This window comes from Lepidochelys olivacea (genome assembly GCF_965140295.1).
Source record: "Lepidochelys olivacea isolate rLepOli2 genome assembly, chromosome: 1".
NCBI lineage: Eukaryota > Metazoa > Chordata > Testudines > Cheloniidae > Lepidochelys > Lepidochelys olivacea.
In genome coordinates this window covers 229,140,843-229,164,389 of record NC_140411.1, presented here as the reverse complement: position 1 = coordinate 229,164,389, position 23,547 = coordinate 229,140,843, and the positions used below count along the sequence as shown (strand labels likewise).

The 23,547-nt window shown below is 41.5% G+C and overlaps 1 protein-coding gene across 3 annotated transcripts in view; it reads left to right on the top strand.

Annotated features, from left to right (window-relative positions):
• Positions 1-23,547, top strand: part of PRR5 (proline rich 5) — a 129,575-nt gene that overhangs the window by 22,671 nt on the left and 83,357 nt on the right. For all 3 annotated transcript variants that reach the window (XM_084641910.1, XM_084641908.1, XM_084641909.1), the window contains exon 2: positions 15,769-15,905. The gene's annotated coding sequence lies outside the window, so the exon portion shown is untranslated. The remainder of the gene's footprint in view (positions 1-15,768; positions 15,906-23,547) is intronic.

The window sequence follows — 23,547 nt, the reverse complement described above, 5'->3', positions numbered from 1 at the left end:
AAAGGCAATGCATTTAGAGTGGTGTCAGTGTACTTTAAAGGGGCAATGCGCGTCTCTCTCTCTCCCACACACAGGGGGTGTGTCTCTGTCTGCCATGCTGTCTCCCCTCCCTCCATTCCTGCTGCCTTGTAGAGTGTGAGGCTACTTTAACAACAATGTGTAACCGCTCAGCCGAGTGCTAGTTCATCATTTAGCAGTAAGGCATTACCTGGGAAATAGCCCACCCTCTTCCACCCTCTAACTTTACCACTTCAACCAAGCTTCACAATCATCATTGCTTTGTAGAGTATTAAGTTGTTTGTTAAAAACTTATACTCTGTGTGTGTGTGTATATATATATAATATATAATAGTTTTTTCTCTGGTGAAAAAAATTTCCCTGGAACCTAACCCCACCCCCCCATTTATATTTAATTCTTATGGGGAAATTGGATTTGCTTAACATCGTTTTGCTTAAAGTCTCATTTTTCAGGAACATAACTACAACGTTAAGTGAGGAGTTACTGTACTATTACCCTCAGTTGCTTGGTTGGTTTGTGGGGTTTTTGTTTTTCAGTTTTAGTTGGCAATCCAAAGCACCATCACACCTGCCTGTCGCTCATCTGTCATGCTTGCCACCACCAGAACAGCTGTGCAGCAGCAGTAACCATCTGTCTGGCTGAGGACTGATTGCTAATACACAGATTCAGGAAGTAATTATAAGGAGAATTTAATTTGCTCTCTGTGCATGTCAAGGCCTAAGTAATGCAAAAAAGCCCCCACAAAGTCAGACAGACAGATAAAGTCTCCCTGTACCTCACCATCTGGCCACATAAAACTATGCAGCTGCTCTGTTAGTGACAGGCTGATGTCTCTCAGAGCAGCTGAGGCAAATGAACAGCATGGTGAGAATAAACCAGTGCACGTTAAGATTAGCGAACAATCCTGTCAAAATAAAGTGGAATTTAGGACAGAACCTCCTAAGTGCTCTGAAACATTAAAATTTCCTCTGTGATTTGTTTGCCTTAAGCCTAGACGCCAAATAAGGTTTCAACACACACAAGCTTCCGGAATCAAGTCCTATACCTTTAAGTCTACAGTGTTTGGTTTTGAAAAATTAAACCGACACCAACTAGTCAAAGGACTATGATCTGCACAAGACACAGTGGGACTGCTCACATGCTTGAAGTTAAGCACCTGCTTTACTGCTGTGCTGGATTAGGACCTAAATCTAGTAGCCAGCATTGTCAATTCTCACAATTTTATCATGAGTAATGTGATATTTTGTGTTTTTTCTGATCGCCCCATCTTCTGGAATCATGTGACTATAAGAGAATCTTAGCATTCATTTTTAAAAAGAGTATGTTTCTAGCCTTTGTGGTTGCAGAGAATAGCTAGAAAATGTGAACCCTAAGATTTTAGATACTAGAGGGAAAATAAACCCCAAATTTATTATTTTTAACCCAATCTCATGATTTTTGAGACCTGACTTGTGACTTCTGAATTCTTGGGGTTGGCAATACTGTGATATGGAAGATGGAGGGGGCGTACACCACAGGCCCTGGGGCATGGTGAAAAGATCTATGCAATCCTCCTTTTGCCTTCTGTCCACTGCAAGGGGTGGTGGGCCCCTAGACTCCTCTGAGAGGTTTCATTTTCATATTGGCCTACGGGCTGATCCAGCGTCCACTGAAGTCAAAGGAAAAGTTTCTGTGTACCCAATAAAAATCCAGACCTTTGCTAATTTTGATTTTTACTTTGTAATACCAGTAATGAGTTTAGCGCAGAGCATTTGTCAGGGATTGATGACTGGCATGGAGTAAATGGCCCCCTACTGCTCCAAGGGCCATCTACTCCTCCCATGCAGTCATTAATCCCCAGGAAATGTGTTGCACCTCTGCTGTTGTTGCTTAGTCTAATACTGTTTAGAACCCCATAAGTGCCTGTATTCAATTGACCGGCCAGGTGATTATTGAATGACACTAGGCACTACAATCCCTCAGTGCTAGCTTTGCTGTGATTTTATTCCTTGGTGGGAGAGGGAGCATGAGGATCTACCCAACTGTCAGTGTTGAATTAATAGTTCCTCTTTATTTTCCAAATAAATCATAAGTAATTCTTCCTCTACTACTGTATTCAGTCCACCAGTTCTGGAACTGTTGCAAAGTCCTGCCCATGGTTGTCATCATGGAGGTAATTCTTGAAAATTTATGGGGCCAGGGATTTCCTGACCTATGTCAGGCAAACAAACCTAAACTCCTTGTTCATTTCAGCCTTGAGTTTGGCCACTCCAGAGATCTGGTAGAGAATGTGAACTCCAGATGATACTCTACAATTAACACCCTGCTTTGTTCTACATTTGTAGGCAGGTGTGCCCTGGTGGGTATCCTCCTGACCAAAATTTTGATCAAGGATTTCCTTTTATTGTCTTTTATCTGGTTTCAAAAAGGTTTGAATGTCAGGAATTTATGGATTCAGGTGGCAGCATTAGATACTTCAAAAATCGTTATGGGGAAACAAGTCCTGGCAGTTTATCCTCATATTGCTAAGGTTTATTTATAAAGTCAAGAGGTTCAGACCAGCCTGCTGCTGTCCCATACATAGTTGGAAACTTAATCTGGTCTTTTTTTGTCATGTCTCTATGTGACACTGTGCCAGAAAGGGTTAAGCAACTATCAGGCTAAATGACCCATATTCAACCTTTAAAGACATATTAGAAAAGTACATAAGTGATCATTTTTAAGGAATGGCCCTAACAAAGCCATGTGAGATAGACTAGAGCTTTGAAATGCAGACCTGTATTGTTAGAGAATTAGAGGTAAATACTAATGATATTTGTGTTTGCCTATATGCTTTTTAGATGTTAACAATGTGATTTTTTTTTAAGCTTGTAGATGGTAAAGTGCTATTCCTGTCTTACTATGTTCTATTGATTCAGAGATCACAAGGGACTATTTAGATTGTAGATGAAATTTGGGAGTAATAATATCATTGTCTATATTTCTCTTTATAGTTTGTTGTAAGCTGTCTATGAGCTGCTTAATGGATAATTACTTTATGCTGATGAATGCAACTAATTACATGTGTATACATAAGAAATAGGAGGTTTTGTGGTCAAAGCCACAATTTTTCACCCAAGGAATATCTGCTGTCGAGAGGCTTTCAATAGCCTGCCAAAGATCTATAAAAGAACTCTAGGGCCCCGATCCTGTCATCTCAAGTCTGCTTGAACCTTATCAGGGGAGGTTTTGAGTCATAAGACTGAGGTCTCCAGGTATCCTGGACTGTTCCTGCAAATTCTTATGGAACAAACTCTATACATGAACTGCCTATTTGGATTATAACCTGTGGAATTGATTCTGAAAGAACTTTTTGCAACTCAGCAGCTCACCCTCTCTACTATGAAACTGACCTAAGAACTATATTCGTATCTGTGTGCATAATGATCTTTTAACCACAATACTTGCTCTCTTTTTTCTTTTTAATAAATCTTAGTTTAGATAATAAGAATTGGTGCTAATCGTATATTTGGGTAAGATCTGAAATATTCACTGACCTGGTTAGCAATGTGTCTAATCCCTTTGGATTGGTAGAACTTTATATATGATGAACAAGATTTTTATTAATCCTCATCATCTTTGACTTGGCTGTCTGGGTGGGGAGCCCAAGGCTGGATTGCTTTAAGGGAGCTGTGGGTAACCAGTAAAGAACAGTGAAAAGCTATTACCAGCAGGAGAGTGGGGTGGGAAGAGGTATTGTTTCATGGTCTCTGTGTATATAATGTCTTCTGCAGTTTCCACAGTATGCATCCGATGAAGTGAGCTATAGCTCACGAAAGCTCACTCTCAAATAAATTGGTTAGTCTCTAAGGTGCCACAAGTACTCCTTTTCTTTTTGCGAATACAGACTAACACGGCTGTTACTCTGAAACCAGTAAAGAACTGTAGAAGCTGTTTTGTTGCTGGGTTGGTGAATGTAATTAGTAGAATAACCAACTGTTTAGAGGATCGTCTGCCCCATTCTTTGCAGTTTGCCCTGATTGAGCAATCTCAGTGTGGCACCACCAGTCACCGTCTATTTGAGCATATGAGGAGCTGTTTGTTGTGGGGTTTTTTGGGTCTTTTTTCCCCCTTGCCTTTAAAAGCAGCTGGCCATTACCTCTGCTCACCAGATATGTGAACATGTAGTCCTGTCCATTAAGGAGCATTTCCTACACAGTCTTCTTGAACAAAATTGAGAACGGGCCTGGAATATCTACCAGTGGTGAACTCAGCCTTTCACAGGATGCTTCCTTTCCCTTTTTTCCTAATCCACACTGCCGTATTGAAATTTGCCTTCACTCTCTGGTTGTTATGAGGGCATTTTTGCTTTTAAGACCCTACAACATGCAGTACCTGCATGCATCTGGTATCCTTTTGCACCTCTTTCTTCTCTCTACCAGTGACACCAGCCTTGCTGCCCCTTTAATTTCATTCATTCATGCATTGGTGCTTTCTCCCATGCAACCTCTTATGCTGGACATGCCCTTTACTAATGCAATCTTTACTTACTTTACTAAGCCACCCCCCTTTGTCTTATATCCGACCTAAGAACTCATATCTCTGCTGTCTTGCCAACAAGAAGAAGGGGAGGAAATCAAAACAAAAAGAAACAAACCACAAAAAAGCAATTTTTTTTTAAACAGGAACAGAGCCAGCAAGTTATGTACTTTCCTAACTGCATAATTGAGTGCTCTTATTATCACGGCTTTTTCCTCCTTCAGCCTTATTACCCTAACTTGTTGTGTTTTGCATTGTAGACTCTTCACAAATCATTCAAAGATATAATTCCTGTCCTGAAGTGCTTAATATATTCTGACTGATTTAACAGTAATCCCTTTATAGCTATTTATTAATTAATTAATTATTACCTGGACAGAACCAAACCCTTCCTCAGATCAAACAAAAGTTATGAAAAGGGTTTAAAGCAACCACAGCCAGCACAGTGAAATGTGGGTGCTTTTTGCTATTGCAAAGGCCTAAGAGTTAGCAGACAAAATCCCTACATCAGTTAGGACATGATCCAGAAACTCACTGACGTCAGTGGAAAGACTCCCATTGATGTCAGTGGGCTTTGGATCATGCTTTTAGAGCACATTCAACTAGATCCATTGGTTCTTAGGATGATAGGAAATGGAGCTTTTCAAGGAGATTTGTAGTGTCATGATACTGGTGGTCAGTTCTCACATTTACTCAGCATTGCAAAAGTGATATTCTCTCTGTTTTTGCCCCTGATTTCCATAGGATACTATCCGTCTCTCCATCTCTTATTTTCCCCAGTGTTTGTTTGCTAATTCCCAGCAGTACTGGGAATGGCAGATTGGATGAGAATGGGATAATTTGGTTCTTTAACTGTAACTGAGTTTTTCAATTATCCCCACTCTACCAAACCTTTAATCTCTCCATAAAGTTATCGTTATGGGTTGCTGCTCTTCTTGATAGGAAGCTCCTGTTAGCTGCAGACGTTAACCTTTGGAAGAATCTACTTGGAGTGTGGTCTGACACCTCGGTCAACAGAAGCTGAGCACTGGGATTCATGGATCTTTTAGAGAGCTGTTATGGTGATGATAGTTGTGGGCAGGACGGTCGAGAAGACCTATTTGAGGTAACAAACTGTTCCATTATAACCTTCCTCCACACAACTATTCATGGGAACTAGAAAGGAGGTAAATAAGGAACAGGAATGTCTGTAATTCACTAAAAAAGACATTCAAAATGGAAAGACTTTCACCATTCCCTTTTTAACAAATCCATCCCAGTGCAATTTATGTTCAGCCTCTGGATAACCATATATGTCATTTTCTTTGTTTGTGTGTTGTTGGACTGTTGTGGGAAAAATTCTAAACAGGCAGAGCTCTCAGGTGCAGGGGATAACTCAGCTGGCAGTCTTTGTAAATAATACTGTCAATGCACCTTGAGATATCAGAGGAGGCTCAGCAGTTGCTCCAATGATTCCTTCTCCCCCACCCCAAGATGCAGACTTTCCTTTAGTTTACTCTCAGCTGCAAGCTGCCTCATTTACCAGCAAAACTGTTAACACACTGCGACTGAAATTCTTCAGTTTTAGTTCCTCAGATGGATGCAAAGCAGAGGCCACTTTGCCTCTTCCCTAAATAACTAACAGACTATTCAAAGGAAACATCTAGAGTGCTTCATTATACTACCTTTTAGGGTCGAGTGCTTGTGCCTCTCCATGAGTGGTTTAAAGTTTGATTCTCTTACTGAAGTCACTGTGGGCCATTGACTTTATTGTGAATTCCATACACAGGCTGACTGCAAAACCACACCCTCAGATAGCAAATGTGTATTGAGCTAAATTAGAATATGCCCATTATCAGTGAATTTTGAAAAGTGCTGGGTGTTGGCCTGACTCTGAGCCCACTGAAGTCAATGGTCAATATTACCATTGTCTAAAGTGGAGGCAGACTTTTCAAAACAGACTCTAGAGCCAGGTGTCCCGTGGTCCTGATTCTTGACTTCAGCTTGGCTCCACTCTAACCTCCAGACCTGGCCACTCCCTTGGCTCTGACCATTAGGCAAGACCGCCCATGACCCCAGTTGTGATCCTGACATCTGTGCTCATGGCTGCTGCGGGCAGAGGAGAATAAAAATTTAGATTCAAATCCAAATATGTCATATAAGCCAACAAAAAAAACGCATCAAGGTGATTTGCTCAGCCCGGTGGCCAGATGTTTGACACATCTATCAAAGGGTAATTCTTCACTGCAGAGGTAACTCAGGTCATTGACAGCTGCATCTGAGCACTGGGGTAACCTAACCCAGGTGTGAGCAGCCACGCTGCAGAGCCACGCTTGAATTACTGTGTCCTCAATGGTGCTGTACTCATTCATGTGTGTCAAGTAGGACTTCAGGGGCATATCCATTGTGCTTCAATAAGCTGAGTTGCTTTATGATTCTTTCCCAGTGAACTGTGGGTGAATTTGTCTGTCCTTCTGGGTATATGGCAGGAATTGTGGGAAAGCATTGGAGTGATTCAGCCTGTGTCCTCGCTGCAAAGTGGGTGGGTTACTAGCCTGAGCAAAAGAGCATCTCCAGATGAACACCACCAAACTCTGGTCATAAGTTTGTGTGGACAGCAGGAGGGAGTTACAAGCAACACTCAAGTAAGAGTGCAGGCTACCGGGGTGCTGGAACAATTTTTATAGTGTGGGTGCTGATGATGGCAACCATGTATTTGGTGTGTGTTATTACTACTTCAAGCCAAGGGGTGCAGCAGCACCCCCAGTACCTCTAGTTCCAGCACCACTGTCAGGCTAACTCTGCAGTGAAAATCTATCCTTAGTGAATCTGTATTTCTCTGTTCTGTGTTGATTATTCCTTCCTGTCTAAGAAGGATGCTGTGGGGAGTGGGATAAGAAGAGGCATTAGCTAAGGAGAAGAATTAGTTGAGCTTGGAGTGTGGAGAGAGAGCTTGAGGTGGCAAGGAGGATCTATAGCCTCTGCCCCTGCCCTAGCTATGGACTAGATTAATGCTGCTTTTAGCTTTTTAAGGGTTTTTATAGTTCTTGCTCCAGATCTTTACCACTTGCTTCTTTTTCTCTGTCTCACATGTAATAAAAAGGTGACATGTTTTTATACAGAACTTTATGTGCCTCCCTTCTTTAGATGGGTCACTGGGGAATAAAACTAAGAGTTTTGAGAAGAAATTGTTCCCTTCAGGTTTCCATCTTCACCAGTTTGCAAAATTCAAGCTCCAGAAGCAGTTTATCTTAACTACAACAGCAGAAAAGGAGCTCAGAGAGAGATGGTCTTGGAATGGAGACAGGTTGTCATCACTAATTTTTAAGAAAATAAAAAAAGCAAATCGTATGATTAATTCCAGGTGCAATCCTGGCCCCGGTGAAGTCAATGGGAGTTTTTCCATTGATTTCAGTGGGGCCAGGATTTTAGCTTCCAATTATAATTTTCATGTCAATTTACAAAGTTGGTTAAGGATATGTTATTTTTAGGAAAAAAGTAGGGAATTCCACCCAGGAGGAAAACCCAAATCTCATGTGTCACTCTTGAGCATAAATTCATTTTTGGAGTTATTTTGCAGCCAAAATAGTCATCTGCAAATGTGTTTAGGGCCTGGTCCAATGCCCATTAATGTCAACGGGAGTCTAGGAAAGGACTGAACTGAAAAAATTGAGGGCCACGCTTGACTTCTTATAATCTTGGCTGTGATGGCTCAACAAGGTGCTCATCTGGGCGCAGTATGCACTACAGGGGGTCCCTGGTATAGGTCTCCCCCTTATCCATTGTTTCACATATCCGTTGCTCATCAATAGGGGAACGTGTTCCGATTTCACGTTGGTCCTGATCTGCATATCCATTGTTTGCAACTTACTTGCTTCACCTTTTGCATTGCTTTTCTGTGGGTGCTTACCACCCACTAGCAGCCAGTGCCCCTCTGGCCCCCCGTGCCTCCTGTCTGCCATGATCATCTGTTCAGCAGCGTATAAGAGGCGCAGGGAGGAGTGGGTGGAACTGGACGGGAAGGGGCGGGGCGACCATGAGTACAGTACTATGCATCATGAGTGGAAAACGTGTTAAAAGTGTTGAGTGGGCCTGTGTCTAAGAGGCAATGTAAAAGTGTAACATTAGAAGTGAAATTAGATGTTATACAGCATGTTCCCGGTATACGTCGGGGATATGTTCTTGAAAAGGGCGACAGATACTGGGGACCCACTGGTACAGCAGTGGCGTAGGCAGGAGGGGACACTTGGGTGGGCCGTGGGTGGGCAATGATGGGGGCGGAGAGGTAGGAGCAATCTGGCTGCCTTTCCCCCTCTCCAGCCAGCCTTGCGGCGGGGGGGGGGCAGGGGGGATAAACACTCTGGCCAGGGGCTCCTGGAAAAATGGGGGGGCCCCAGAAAAATGTGCGCCCCTGCATCCACACCCACTCCTCCCCCACACTTGGAGCTTGTCCTATTCTGCCCACCCAGTGCTCCTGCTGGGGAGCAGGATTAGGGCGCAGGGGCTTGCCCAGCTCTGGCGCTTCAGCCAGAGAGTGGGGGCCTGAGAGCCCCCATACACCAACCCCACTCCCTGGCAGGAGGGCTGGGCGAGTGGAGCGGGGCAAGTCCCTGACCCTGCTCAGTGCCAGAGCTGGGCAAGCCCCCGCACCCTCACCCCGCTCCCCGGCTGGAACGCGGGGTGGGTGGTGTGGGGCAAATGTTGGGGCGGGCGCAGAGCCAGGATTGGGGGTGGGTGGGCCTGGATGTGAAGCGGGTGGGCTGCAGCATATCCGTCGCTCATCAATAGGGGAAAGTGTTTCGATTCATATCAGTCCCAATCTGTATATCCGTCATTTGCATTGCAAATGACAGATAAGCGGATCGGGACTAACGTGAATCAGAACATGTAAAGCATATTGAAAGAGGTGAGCATGCAGCTGACATTGCTCATAGTCTCAGTTTTGCCTGCTACGACAGTACGCATAGTTTTTAAGAGTGCTGATCGAATTCATGAAAGCACTAGAAGTGCTACGAAATTGTCATCAATGAAGATAATGAAACAGAGAAGCAGTACAATGGAGAAGATGGAACGTTTGCTGGCTGACTAGATTGATGAGCTCCATCAAAAGAAAATGCCTGTGAGTTTAAGCTTGATTCAGGAGAAGGCCAAAAGCCTGTATAACGGTTTAAAAGAGGGAGAGAGCTTGAGAGCTCAACAGTGGAAAAGGAGACCTTCAATGCTAGTCGTGGGTGGTTCCACAGATTCCAGAAGCGTGCCAATCTACATAATGTAAAACTCACAGGGGAAGCGGCTAGTGCAGATGAAGAAGCAGCTGAAGTGTTTCAAAAGGTGGCTAGTCTCCAAAACATTGACAGGACAGGCCTTCACTGGAAGAAGATGCCAACAAGGACTTAAATTTCTCATGATGAGAAGACTGCTCCTGGATTCAAAGCCTCAAAAGACCGTGTAACCCTTCTGCTTGGGGGAAATGCAGAAGGTGATTACAAGTTGAAGCCCTTGCTTGTCTACCACTGTGAAAACCCAAGAGCAATGAGGGGCTACATCAAGTCTCGTCTCCCCATAATTTGGAAGTTGAACAGAAAGCCTGGATGACACGCAGTATTTTCTGTGAGTGGTTTGTAGACCATGCTGCCTTTGAATTTAAGGCTTACTACCTACGGAGGACCATGCTAATTAAGGAGACGGCAGGTGAAGGAAAGCCCAGTATAAAGGAGTTTTGGAAGTCCTACAACATCTTGAACAGCATGGAAAATATTGATGCATCGTGGGGAGAGGTCACTTCGCAATGTATGAATGGTGTTTGGCGCCATGCATGGCCAGATGCTGTCCATAGCTTCATGGGTTTTGATGCCGTTCCTGCTCTCCAGCAAGAAATCGTCAAGTTGGCGAAGGATGTCTGCTTCAAGGAGGTGGAGTTATTGGAGTCTCACGCTGAGCAACTGACAAATGAGGAACTGATTGAGCTGGACCAACAACGGATATCCGAAGAAAGTAAGGACGATGATGACGACAATGTAGGGCAGGAAGCCAGGAGTTTGACGACAAAGAATATCTCCTGTTTGTTTGGATTGCTGGATGATATGACAGAAATCATACAGACTGTTGATCCTTTTCGTGAATGGTCTGCCAAAGTCTCCAGGGCTCTCAATGATGCAGTGGTTTGCTACAGAGAGATCTGTCGTTCAGAGATTCATGCAGGAGAGCAGACGTTGATAAAATCCTTTTTTAGGACTTCTGCAACTGAAAAGCCAGCCATGGAAAAACTAGCCCAAGAAAACCCAGCTGCCACCCCCACCTAAGTTAAGCGTAATTGACACTTTTATATTACTGTATTTACTGTATTAAAATGTTCTGTGTGTTTCAAAGGTGTTAGTAGGGTTCTACATTAGTCAATGTTTTATGTGTAAAATGTGTACTGTATAACTTGTCATTGTAAAAAGGTACACTGTTTAAGCAAAAAGAGCATTGTTGTAGACGAGTGTGGAGACGTGAACGCATCTCCCCCCCTTATTCATTTATTTCTTATGGGGAAAAATTCCCCAGTATCTGTCATTTCGGTATCATCACCCTTTTCAAGAATGCAACCTCAACTTATACTGGGGACCCCCTGTAGTTTATTAGAAGGCTTTTGAAGGTCAGCAGCAACAGGAGGCATGGAAGAGCTTGTGTGCTGGTCACTCCTTGTTGGACTGAACATCAGATACACTAACACCAGATGGCAGAAATTAGAAACTATGTGATTGCTCTGACTACTAGAACTAGGTAATAGGCCTAGTGTGTGCAGCACTTTCAATTCAGCTCAGTGCTGATTTGCAACACTTCTTGCTTAGTCCAGTCCTGGGAGGGACTGACACCAGCCAAGATGGAATTAGTTCATGCTGAAAAAATAAGCATGGTTCAACCAGTCAAAAAATATTATGCACTTGTAGTTGATTTTCAAATATAGACATAGTGATTTTATATGTATGTATGATTGTGTGTGTATATGTATATGTGTGTGTGTGTGTGTGTGTGAGTGTATAGATAAATAAAAACACATAAGATATTGAACCATGTTCATATATCATATATTATACTTTTGAATGCCTCCTCTCTACTCTGCCCACTAATCCGTCTCTGCTGGATTAACTTCTAGTGGTCTGAATCTGAGCAACTTTCAAATAAATGCAATTTAAATAAAAATTTATTGTCATTTACTGTAGCTGGAGGTTCAGGATGGCCATTGCTCAGTCCTGGACTAGCGAGAGCTCTAAGGTCCTGTAGTTTTTGAACCACCAGGGCTGGAAATGGGTTCTTTATACCATTGAAGATCTGGGGATTTGCCCCCTCTGAGGTCGGGCACTTGTTTCTTTCCTTAGTTGGTCATGAGTTATTAGGTCTTAAATCCACAACATGGCTATGCCTGGAAAAGGTATTTTAGATGATTCTGAGCAGTTTGTAAAACACAGTAGTTCTCATTTTACAATTCTTCCAGACTTTGTGCTGTTGGACTCCTCCTGGTGCTTTGGCAGTTTGGTTTTAAGGTGGAAGAATATATAAATAGTACCAGGACAATTTTAAAATGTTTTAAAACATTTCTACAATAGTTTCTCTGTAAATTATACAGAATAAAAGAAAAGATTTGATGGGCTTTATGGATTCTTTTTTTTATATGACCTGAGTAGTACACCATTTGATTTGCAACTTGTTCAGATGTGCTTAACTCCAATTTATGCCCACTTGTACCACATCATCATCATATTCATTCTTTTTCTCTCTCTCCTTCTGCCTTCACACTTAGGCACTTGGAGAGGAACAGGAGAGAAGATGAAAAGGGTTGCAATGATACAGATTTAACTCACAAGAAAATTCTGATAATAAATGTACTGGCAGAATTGCTGAGCTATGATAATTAAAGTTGTTTGCTTAATTTAAATGAAAAACTAATGTAATGTTCTACTCTAAAAAGTGACTAAAATTGACAATGTGGCTTTATGTGTTTATTATCTTGCTTTGGCACAATTTCAGATTTGCTCAAGAATATGTAAAATAGAAAAGTCAAGATAGCATCTGTAAGCCAAGCTGTGTTTTTTAACCCATAAGAAGTAGACATTATTGTATACTTTTCTGACCATAACCTATTTTAAAATAATAGCGGTTGTCATGAATTCTCTGTGCTTTTCCTGCTTAAGCAAAACAGGAAGGAACTTAAACATGTGCTTAAGATTAAGCATGTGAGCATTCCCGCTGAAGTCAATGGGACTACCTCAGGTGCTTCAAGTCAGGAACGTGCTTAAGTCTTGTCCTGGATAGAGGCCTAAGTTGGACTCGTATTTAAGGAGTTTCTTTTATAGTAAACAAAAGAGAGCTCTCTCCCTGTCAAGACACCTGTGCACAACGTAACAGAGACATGAAATGACACCCCTTTAGCTTCACTGCTTATGAATAATAAGTAATGAAATAAATGCCATTTAAAATATATTAAATTTAAAAATGGTTATAAAAATCACAAATATAATAATTTCTCAAACTTGTTGGGAACATCCTATTTCCTTTACAGCAACATCTTCGAAAATAAGATCTGGGATCATCCTTAACTTACCTCTCTAAAAATGCCGAAGACAGCGTTATGTCTGTATAATTAACCTTACAGAGAACGGAAGAACTTTGGGAGGCAAATTTTCATATCATAACTTGAAAGCTGCAAATTATGTTTTAAAGAAGCCATGCCCTTTGAAAAAAATTCTTTTCATATCTGAAGAAAATCAAATATCTCTAAATTCTACTTTTTAATATAAAACAAAAATGCAAAAAATCCTCCAGTGGTTGCTCGAGAAGGAACTAAGTTTGTAGAATAAATTATACTTGTTGTTAAATATATAAATGTTATGGGCCTGATTTCTCCATTGCCATGCATCTTGTGTAGTCATTGACAAATGCCACTAAATGACAGCTGATAATGTTTTACAGCTACTTTTGCATTCACTTTACCCCGAGTATAAAACTCTCGCATTCTGACTTAGTAGCATTTGATACCCACTTTGCACTGGTGTGAATGATTACACAATGTTCAAGGCAATGGAGAATCAGGCTCAGAAATATATATAAATATGCAGCTGCAAATGACAGGCAAAAAGTGAGGGCATTAAAAGAATGTAAATCTTTCATGCCAGAGTCTCAAGTAGCATAATAAAAGGCGATAGGGTTCCATTTCTATAGATAAAACAGAGGAAGGGAAATCCAGACTGGGACTGTGGATTTTGTTAATAGCAATCTCAAAGGGGAGTGTAAGACCTACTCAAGAGAGGCAGGGCTCAGAATGCTGGGTCTGTCATTGATGATAATAGAATTTCAAACAGCTTTTTAAAATACATTTATGCCTTCTCAACCGTCAGACCCACCTCAAAGGTCTGTCTGTCTTGGATTTTTGGTTTGGGCCTGTGATCCCATACAATTCAGTCTGTTTTAAACTGGGCATCTGCCACCCCTTTGTTTTTGGAACATATATTATTTCCCATGTGTGTGTTAATGGAAACTGGTCTTGTCTTTACCAGTGGGTATAGCTATCAGCATTGGTATTAATGAGCCAATCTCCAGTAAAGAAGACAAAGCAAGAAAGGGAAAAGCAAACAGAGAAATGTCCATTTGTATCAGTGTTAATTAGGCTTGGCAGAATTTGATATTTATTAGCTTTTAATTTTGTTGGATAATTAAACCCACCAAGGTAGAGGAACTTTGTCACACTGGTTATAAATAAACCCAAGGGGGTTTATTTATAATCAGTGTGACAAAGTTCCTCCTCTACCTTGGTGGGTTTTGCGCTTATTGGCAGCTTTGCTCTCATTGGAGCTTCACGGCAGCCCTCAGTTTGGCTGTTTTCGTGAACCTACAGTCCAGGTCAACTCCTTCTGTGTCTGACCAGGAGTTGGGAGGTTTGGGGGGAACCCGGGCCCGCCCTCTACTCCGGGTTCTAGCCCAAGGCCCTGTGGAATGCAGCTGTCTAGAGTGCTTCCTGGAACAGCTGTGCGACAGCTACAACTCCCTGGGCTACTTCCCCGTGGCCTCCTCCCAACACCTTCTTTATCCTCACCATAGGACCTTCCTCCTGGTGGCTGATAATGCTTGTACTCCTCAGTCCTCCAGCAGTACGCATTCTCACTTTCAGCTCATAGTGCCTCTTGCTCCCAGCTCCTCACACGCGCACCACAAACTGAAGTGAGCTCCTTTTTAAACCCAGGTGCCCTGATTAATTGATTTTAGCAGCTTCTTGATTGGCTGCAGGTGTTCTAATCAGCCGGTCTGTCTTAATTGTCTCCAGAAGGTTCCTGATTGTTCTGGAACCTTCCCTGTTACCTTACCCAGGGAAAAGGGACCTACTTAACCTGGGGCTAATATATCTGCCTTCTATCTGACCCTGTCACACCAGTTTTTAGATTTTTATCAATTTGTATTTTCAAAGTAGGATAGTTTTGGGGTTTTTAGTTTTTTTTTTTTATTTTTATTGATTTAAATGTTCACGGTTGCTGGAAATCGGGTGGGGGATCAGACATTTGCTTAATGACAGTAAATGTTGAGATTCAAAAACTTAAAGCTTTATAGGCTGTTTAAACACAAATTGTCAACTTCACATGTCAAAATATATAAAGTAAATATCCTTAAATCAACAAATCATATGGTTTGTACTATTTATTCGCTAGTCTACTGGATTTTAACTCAAGTTTTCAAACAACATTTTGATTTTGAACATTTTGAACTCAAGTTCTCAAACAACATTTTTCATGCTTTTTCTATCTGTGAACTTTGCTTATCGATGGAAATATGTTTGTTGGTTTGTGTGTATGCTGAAATTGATGTTGATTGACATTTACCTATAAAATTTTAAACCTTCCAAGCTTAGTGATGAAGCGTTAGAGCGGTGTGACACATACAGATTCCAAGGTCAGAAAGAGGCCACTGTGATCATCTTGCCTGACCTCTTGTATAACACAGGTCATAGAACTTCTTCTCCAAAATAATTTCTAGAGCATTTTTTTTTTTTAGAGCAACATCCAATCTTGATTTAACAATTGTCCATGATGGCGAATCCACCATGATCCTTAGTAAATGGCTCCAATGGTTAATTACCCTCACTATTAAAAGTTTATGCCTTATTTCTATTCTGAATTTGTCTGTCTTCAACTTCCAGCTATACTCTACTCTGCACAATGGATATGAGCCTTTATTCATACTGTTGAGATATAATCCGCATCTTAGAACATGTGCAATACATTCTTTTTCATCTTCTTTTGCAGAGCTGCCTTTTTTTCAAGTTGCTAATCTTTTCCACCAAATTTTCTTGACTGTTGGAATTTTTCTGTGACACTTGGGAATATATTGCAGAGGTGCTGGACATCTGCTATTCAGTCCTGTGTTCTACACCCTTTAGCAGGTAAGCTACTGTCATTGCAACACCAATTTTTCGCTGTTGAAATGTTTCCACTTCTCAAACATCCCTGCAGAGGGCTCAGCTTTGAAATGAAGAGCTGACAGTGAAATATAGAAGTTAAGCAGAATCTCCCACAGCAACTCCACATTGTATTATCTGCCATTGAAGAACTAGTGCATAACATGGCAGTATCTTGTAATGTTGGAAGTCAGCTCATGTCAATATGTATCTTTCTAGCCTTCTAGCAATTAAATATTGCACCAGTAACCTCCCAATTGTGAATCCATTCGCAGCTGAATTAGAGCTAACTCTATGAAAAAGCAACATAAGTGATTGGTTGAGGCCTTGCACTCTGGGGGGCGCCTCTGCATAAATTCAACTCATGGGCTGAGAAGCCCTATAACATGGAGCTGGAGAGGGAGGCCCTGTAGCCATAAAGCCAATCTTGAGTTGGATTAAAGATTTCAGACACTGTTCACCAATACACGGTTCATTCATGTGCATTGCTAAAACTGAGTCGAAGGGATTAACATTTGGGAATAGGGTTTTCAGGAGGTAGGGTATTTTATGGATTTCTTGAAATAATTTTCAGAAAACACCGATCATTGGGAGTGGGAGGAGAAAGAAAAGGGGGCGGGAGGGAGTAAGAGAGAGCGCATGTATGTGTGTGACAGAGAGAAATATGCTGCGGTTCCTTACCAATCCTTTTCAGCTTGTTATTTCTTTTAACAATGATACCACATGTAGTTATCCTGATTTTTCTAGGCAATTAAATATTGCTCAGACAAAAGCTTTCCCCTAACCACTTTCAAATTACTTTTCTTCCCAAACCATCTAAGAGATTTTCTCATCCCTAAGAAGACCTTAAAGAAAGTTTATCCCACTGATTTGACTAAACTTCATCAGCAAACTATAGGATCTAAATTTTGCAGTGGCTTCATTTTTTAAAAATAATGTGGCAGACTTCCCTGAAGGTTCTCACTGTAAAAATGTTTAAACATTTTCTTGTAATACACAACCCCATAGGTGATGTTTTATTCTGAATTTATACCAGGCAATAAATGCTGGGGTATTCCCGGTGACATTTCTTATCCAGATTGTATTCATTCTCTATGTTGTTTAATTCCAATGGTGAGGATTAGATTTCCATATATGAGTCTTATATTGTTATGTTCAATTAAATAATTTAGGGCAGATTGTGACTGCGGGTTTTCCAAGTAGGAGCCTCCTCAACCCTGTGTGCATTCCCCATGAGAACTAGATGCAATCATAGTCCCTGCATTCAGGGAAAAATGATGAAGGTCCACATTGTGTCTGGCCCTTGTACAGTGGGAGCAGTCAAAACCCCTCCCTTTCTTGTAAACCCCAAGCTATAGTAATAGTCCTTGTGTGCTCCTGACTGAAGGACTGCTTCTGGTTACTGCCAATAGCAGTGCTGGCTAAAGGCAGAGTGATGCCTCCAGTCCCCGATACCAGCAGACAGAGCTTGCCAGCTGAGGAGGATTGGCTTAAAGCCAGAATTTAGCCCCTCAGGCCTGAGAGTCTAACTCAGACTTCTCAGAGTAATAGTAATATTTTGCACATGTATTGTACCTCTCATGTGAGGATTTCAAGGCTACTGCCAGCCCAGTGGCCCCATGTGAAATGAGTTGGCACTGTGAGTAGCAGACAGATGGAAGTAGACAGGGGTCCATGTCACAGCTGGCGTTTATTGGTAGTCTCAGGTCAAAGACAGAATGGGCATGGACCCTCTCACCCTTAGAGGTGATTCCTCCAGACAAGGCTTGAGGTGGGACAGTATTGACAAGCCATTATGGGAAAAGTTTTATTTCTGCTGTCCATGCTGATCCTGTTCTGTGAGAAACCAGAGAACTTTCATTTCCACGTCTGCTAGTCTTTCAACTTTCTCCAAAGCTAATATTCACTGTAAAGTTTAAGTAAAAGCAACAGTGATGGCATATATTGTTGCTACCAGAACTCAGTCATTACTGGGTGGACTAAATAGGGACCTAGTCTTGTACTTATCCTCTACCTAGCAGTGATCTCCTTTTGAATGGTTTTACTATGAACAGACCACCTTTGCATTATTTTGTTTTGAAACTTTTTGCATGATTAACTGTGAATCTCACAGTAAACAAACTGGCATATAAATGCCATCTATCTCTACCGTAGCATGCGTGAAACTAGTTAATTTATCATGGTTCACAAAAACATTACAGTGATGGACTATCAAGAGGGATCCCTGTTAAAGTGGGACATTATTTGACAGTGTGTGTTAAGTAAATTACCCTGCCGATGTGTTTGTCTAGTAGATGTACCAATAGTTGATGAAAAGACAGACTGCCTCCTGTGAATCCAGGAGTTTACAATCAGTTGTTTTCTTCATTGCAAAGACTGTAATTTCTCACTTGCTGGAAATACAATAATAGGCCCAGACATTAAGTGATGCTTGTGGTATTAAGTGCAGCATTATAAGAAGATCTTATTTCTTACTCCTGCACATATTTTCATAGTTGTATTTATTATTATTAACTTGTTGTATGGGAGGGCCTCAAAGTCCCAATCAAGATCAGGGTCCCGTGGTGCTAAGCATTGTACAGAATACATATCTGAACCAGGCAGGCATTTGTCCAGTGTTAAGCCCAACAGCCCTGCTTTTCTAAGGTTTGTCCTCCATTCTGTAGTGAAACAAAACTGGATGTAGTTTTGAATGGTATCAAATAGGGGACACCCTTTTGTAAAGCGCGCTGCCCTGCCCCTACTAGCATGCATGTGAGGTCACGCTGGTGGGGTCACGTTGTCGGGTGTGGATCCATGCCATTCCCGGAAGTACCAAAATGTCTAGTATTCTGGGGATGTGTGAGTGGCCTCCCTAATAAAAACCTGATCTCTGTTCCCATTAGCTTACATTCTAAGGTCCTGACCCTTACAAAGACTTACGCATGTGCTCAACTTTAAGCAAGTGAGCAATCTCATTACCTCAATGGGACTATCACGTGCTTAAGGTCAGGCAGGTGCATGACTCTTTCCAGAATAGGGGCCTAATTAGAAACAAGACTGCACCATGTTTCTTCCATTCACAAAGGCAGGAGGAAGGATAGTGTAACAGTAATAAATCATACGCTTGGTTTATATAGCTAACATAGTGCACAGTTGGATGATTGACATCATTTAATCTCTTATTATTTGATATCTTTCAAATTCCATTTCAAATCCTAACCCCTTGTGCTCCCTTAACATTTCCCCCACCCAGAAAAAGTGACCCTGGACTTACTGCCTTTTTTTATTTTATTATTTGTTTTCCTCCCTTCTACAGAAATTATACCCAACCAACCTTCTCCTAGGAAGTTCCATGGGGGGGGGTCCAACCCACACAGTGCTCCTTGCTGGGTGCTCCAGTGCTCCCAGTGTCCTAAATCTGCAATATGGGTGAGGAAAATTCAGCTAGCCCCCCTCCCCTTACCTCTTTGTGCTGCTGGCAAATCACTGCTGCTGAATCTCTTGAAATAGCAACTAAAATATCTACCTACTTGAAATACCAGTTCAACCTGTTGACCAAAAAACCACCCCAAAGACAAAACAGTGCTCAACTAAGGTTGGAACAGTTGCATCAGAAAATGATGCGAAACATTAACTGTGTGCATGCCATGACAGGTAAAGATATTGCTGTCATGGTTAGCCGAGCAGAAAAGCAGGCACATAACAGCCATAGGACCCGCATCTGGGTGCTGTATTTGCTCAGCTTGAAAAAGGGAAGCAGGATTTGAGATGCTGAAATTTAACACAAGAATTTTTTAACTACCTCTTTCAAAACAGGCATCTCACGTCACTGAACTGAATTGCCATTCCATCCAGCAGCCTCCCAGACACACTCTGGCTCTTTAGAACCCTTCTGGTATGACTACCCTGCAGCTGGGGATGAGATTTCCGACTTGGGTAGGCGTACCTGCACTAGCTTTGATTGAGCTAGTGCACTAAAAATAGCAGTGTAGTGGTGGCTACATGGGCAACAGCAGAGGTTTGCCACCCAAGTATAATCCCACCCAGGCCCCTGTACTCAGGTGGCTAGCCCTGATGCTGCCCATTTAGTGATGGCTACATTGCTATTATTAGCACACTGGCTCGATCAAAGCTAGCATGGGTATGTCTACCCAAATTGGAAATTATACCTCTGACTGCAGAGTAGTTGTACCCTTTAGGTGCTGTGTAACCATTAGGAATGGGCAGATAAAGAGTGTTCTTCAACATCATTCCAATTTGTCTCAATTTACCTTATTCATTTCTTCTCAAATACTAACTATAAAGCAAGGAGAGAAAAGTAGTATGATTTCCACATTTTTCTCCAACTTCAAACAGGATCTGTACAAGCAACTTTTGTAGGGTTAGGGACTATATAAAGAAGGACAAATTGAGGCACAGAAGGGTTAAATAATTTGCCCAGAGTCAAAAAAACAAGTCACCAGTAGTGCCAACCCCAAACCTTCAAAAATCATATTGGGGCTCAAAAAGTCGTGAGATTGATTTGAAAAATCACAAGATTTAAAAACAAACAAACAATTGGGTTCTTTTAATTTGCCTTCTGGTTTTTGATCCTTTTAAGGCACAGTTTTTCAAGCTTTTCTACAGAACCATGAGGGCTAGAAACACATTTTTTTTGATAAAAAGTAAGAATCTCAGGGAATCCTAGGACTCCAGGAGGTGGAGCTTTGATGCCAAATATCGTGAGACTCATGATGAAAGCACAAGAGTTGGGGCACTCAGTCAGTGACAGAGTTGGGACCATTACCCATGAATCATGACTCTCTCTCATCCCCTAGTCTAATCACTAGACAATACTTTCTGAAATTTAACAATTTTTTAAAACTTAAAATAAATAGATAAATAAACATAACATTTTGAGGGGGTCAATTCATAGTTTGAAAAACCTCTTGACTAAGATTTTCAAAACCTGCTAGTGATTTTGGATGTCTCAGTTCTTAAGTGCCTTCCTCTGGCACCTTCAAGCCACCTGAATATTTGTAAAGTATGGAACCATGCACCTTTTAAAAATTAAGGCCACTTTCAGGTCTTTATAGTTGCATGCCCCAAAATTGAGTCATCCAAAATTCCTAGCCAGTTCTGCAATGTTTTAAATTGCTAAAAAGTTTGAAATGGGAGGTTTTCTGTTAAAAGTGTGTGGTGGGGAAAGGATGGTGTTACGGTAAAACAAATGTTTCAGCTTTCAACTTTGCTCATGTGGAATAAGTTTGGTGGTTTGATTTGAGATTTGTATGTCACTTTCAAATGGCATGTTAATTTTTTGTACTAAATAAAATAAAGAAAATCAAATAGAGGAGCATGAATCAAAATCCTGGATCTGAATTTTGAGGAAGGGAGCAACTGAAATCTACATTTGAAATCATACAGCTGAATTCTACAAATGGCCTCTTGGCTTTATTACAGATTAAGCTATAAATTCATATTGAACTTGGAGTGTTTCTTTCTGAGCCAATCTCTAAAATATGTGAGTAATCAAATAAACATGATCTAAAGACGTTTGACATTTGGGGGATTATTTGAGGGTGTGTTGCATTTTGCTTTTAGATTTATTTCACTTTATAAGTCATCCCCTCTCCACCCTACTCATCTCTTCAGGCTGTGCTGTCTCATTGTGTTGACTATACACAGAAGCTGTAGAATGGGGAGAAGTGATGCTTTTACAGGAATGGAAACATTTTATTTTTAGCAGCTGTACTGGTCAGTCTGACTAAACAGGTTTCCTAAAGGCTGCTGCAAGCTGTAGTCTCTTATAGAGTCCTAACCACCTGCTGTAAGTTTATATTCAGCTATAATTACAGTTCTTGGTCCTTAGAGTCCCACCTGTCTGGGAGGAATGGAACAGCAACTCAGCAAATTCAGCTGAATTCATCTTGCAAGCAATATTCCCAGCAAAACAGTAAGAATTTTATGGCTGCAGGACTTTTTTAGTCTAAAGCAGGAATGGATTGAGCTCACATGGAATAAATATGAACTGAGCCAAACCACTGCACAGAACTAAAATCAAAACGAAACATGACCCAAGGTTTGGAAAAATATGGTTGCCTCCCTTTTTCTCCCCTTTCACTTTTCTTCTCTTTCCCCCCCCTTTCCTTTTCCTCTTTTCTTGGCCTAGAAACAGGGAAAGCAAAATGTCATGAGAGAGGCTGCTGTTTAGGTATGCCTGGCGTCACTAAAATCAGGAAGAACTGAAAATCTTGCCAGAACGCTTACCTCATGTGAATTCCAGTATCAAAGACGTATTCTGGGAGTCCTTACTCAAGCAAAACTCTCATTGATTTCAGTGGGAATTTGACTAAGTAAAGATCACAGGGCTGAGACCATTTTCAGAAAAGCTTTGGGAACTTATTTGACAAGGATCTCTGAACCTTTTGATGTTTGGCATCGCTAGTCTGAAGCCTGTTGCAGCTTTATGAAATTGGCCAATTCATCTAGCTGCGCTGACTCATCTAGCAAACTGTTTGAAGTGGCCGTGGCTGACGGAGCTTAAATAAGAAAACCAGAATTTAAAAGTAATGCATTTTATTGTGAAGAATTTAGAACAAAGCAATAATGAAATGAAAGGAGGTTTGACAAACATGCTAGTTTTTCACTGAGGCACAGGAACTTCTAAGTTGTGAAGTTTAAAGGAGGTGGAGCACCCAGCTTGTGAATGTAGGCTTTGAATCATTGGGGTGCTTGCATGGGGTTAGAGTGTAAGTAGTGTCTGCCCTGAGTAGAGGCTAACATGCAGTTGCACCACCTCCAAAGTATAGCAGAGAATGAATTCATGACTCAGACATTCTCTGTTCCTCCTCCACCCCCCTCTTGCCCTGATGTGGTGGGGGAGGGGAGGCACTCACTCCCCTTTTTGGAGCAGTTTACTCCTCCCTATTCATCTGGCCAGCTATTCTGGCCGAGCAGGAAGGAAGTGGGGCTGAGCCTGTGTTCCACACACTCCCCACCTCTTTTGTGCGGAGCATGAAACAAGTAGCGCCTACTCTGTTCACTGCATCCAGAATCACAATCTGAGCAGGGGCATGTGAGGGGCTTCCAGAGCACAGCAGTCCTTTGACACCCAAGCAACTGGAGAGTTTGAAACTTGCTCCACTAGAAGGAACAGCTGTGCTTTGACTCTGCAGCCTTCTCTTACCCATGCCATTAGGTCACTCTGACTGAAGCTGTTTTTTTAGGAGCCATCGTAAGCTTTTAGATTGGTTCTTAAATTTCAATGCGTTTAAAAAATAAAATGATAAAGGCAATTATTTCAAAAGCAAATAAAAGACCAATTGCTTCCAAAAAGTGTAAATATTTACAACAAAATTAAATGACTGGTTTGATGTAATATGTGGTTTCATTTACTAGAATAGGTCAGGCTGAAGTCATCACCGGTGTGACTTCATTGGCTTCAGTGCACTTTTGGGCCTGAAATTTGGTCGGTCTTAAAACTGTTATTTGGTGATTAATTTGTTTTCTGTGTAATTGTCCACTATGACGTCTGTGCATCTCATCTATATTAACAAGGCAAGCAAGTATTATTTTTCCATTTTACAGATGTTGAACTGAGGCATAGAGAGATCACATAGCTTGTCCAAGTTCACAGAGGAAGTTCTATCCCACTGTGTAAATT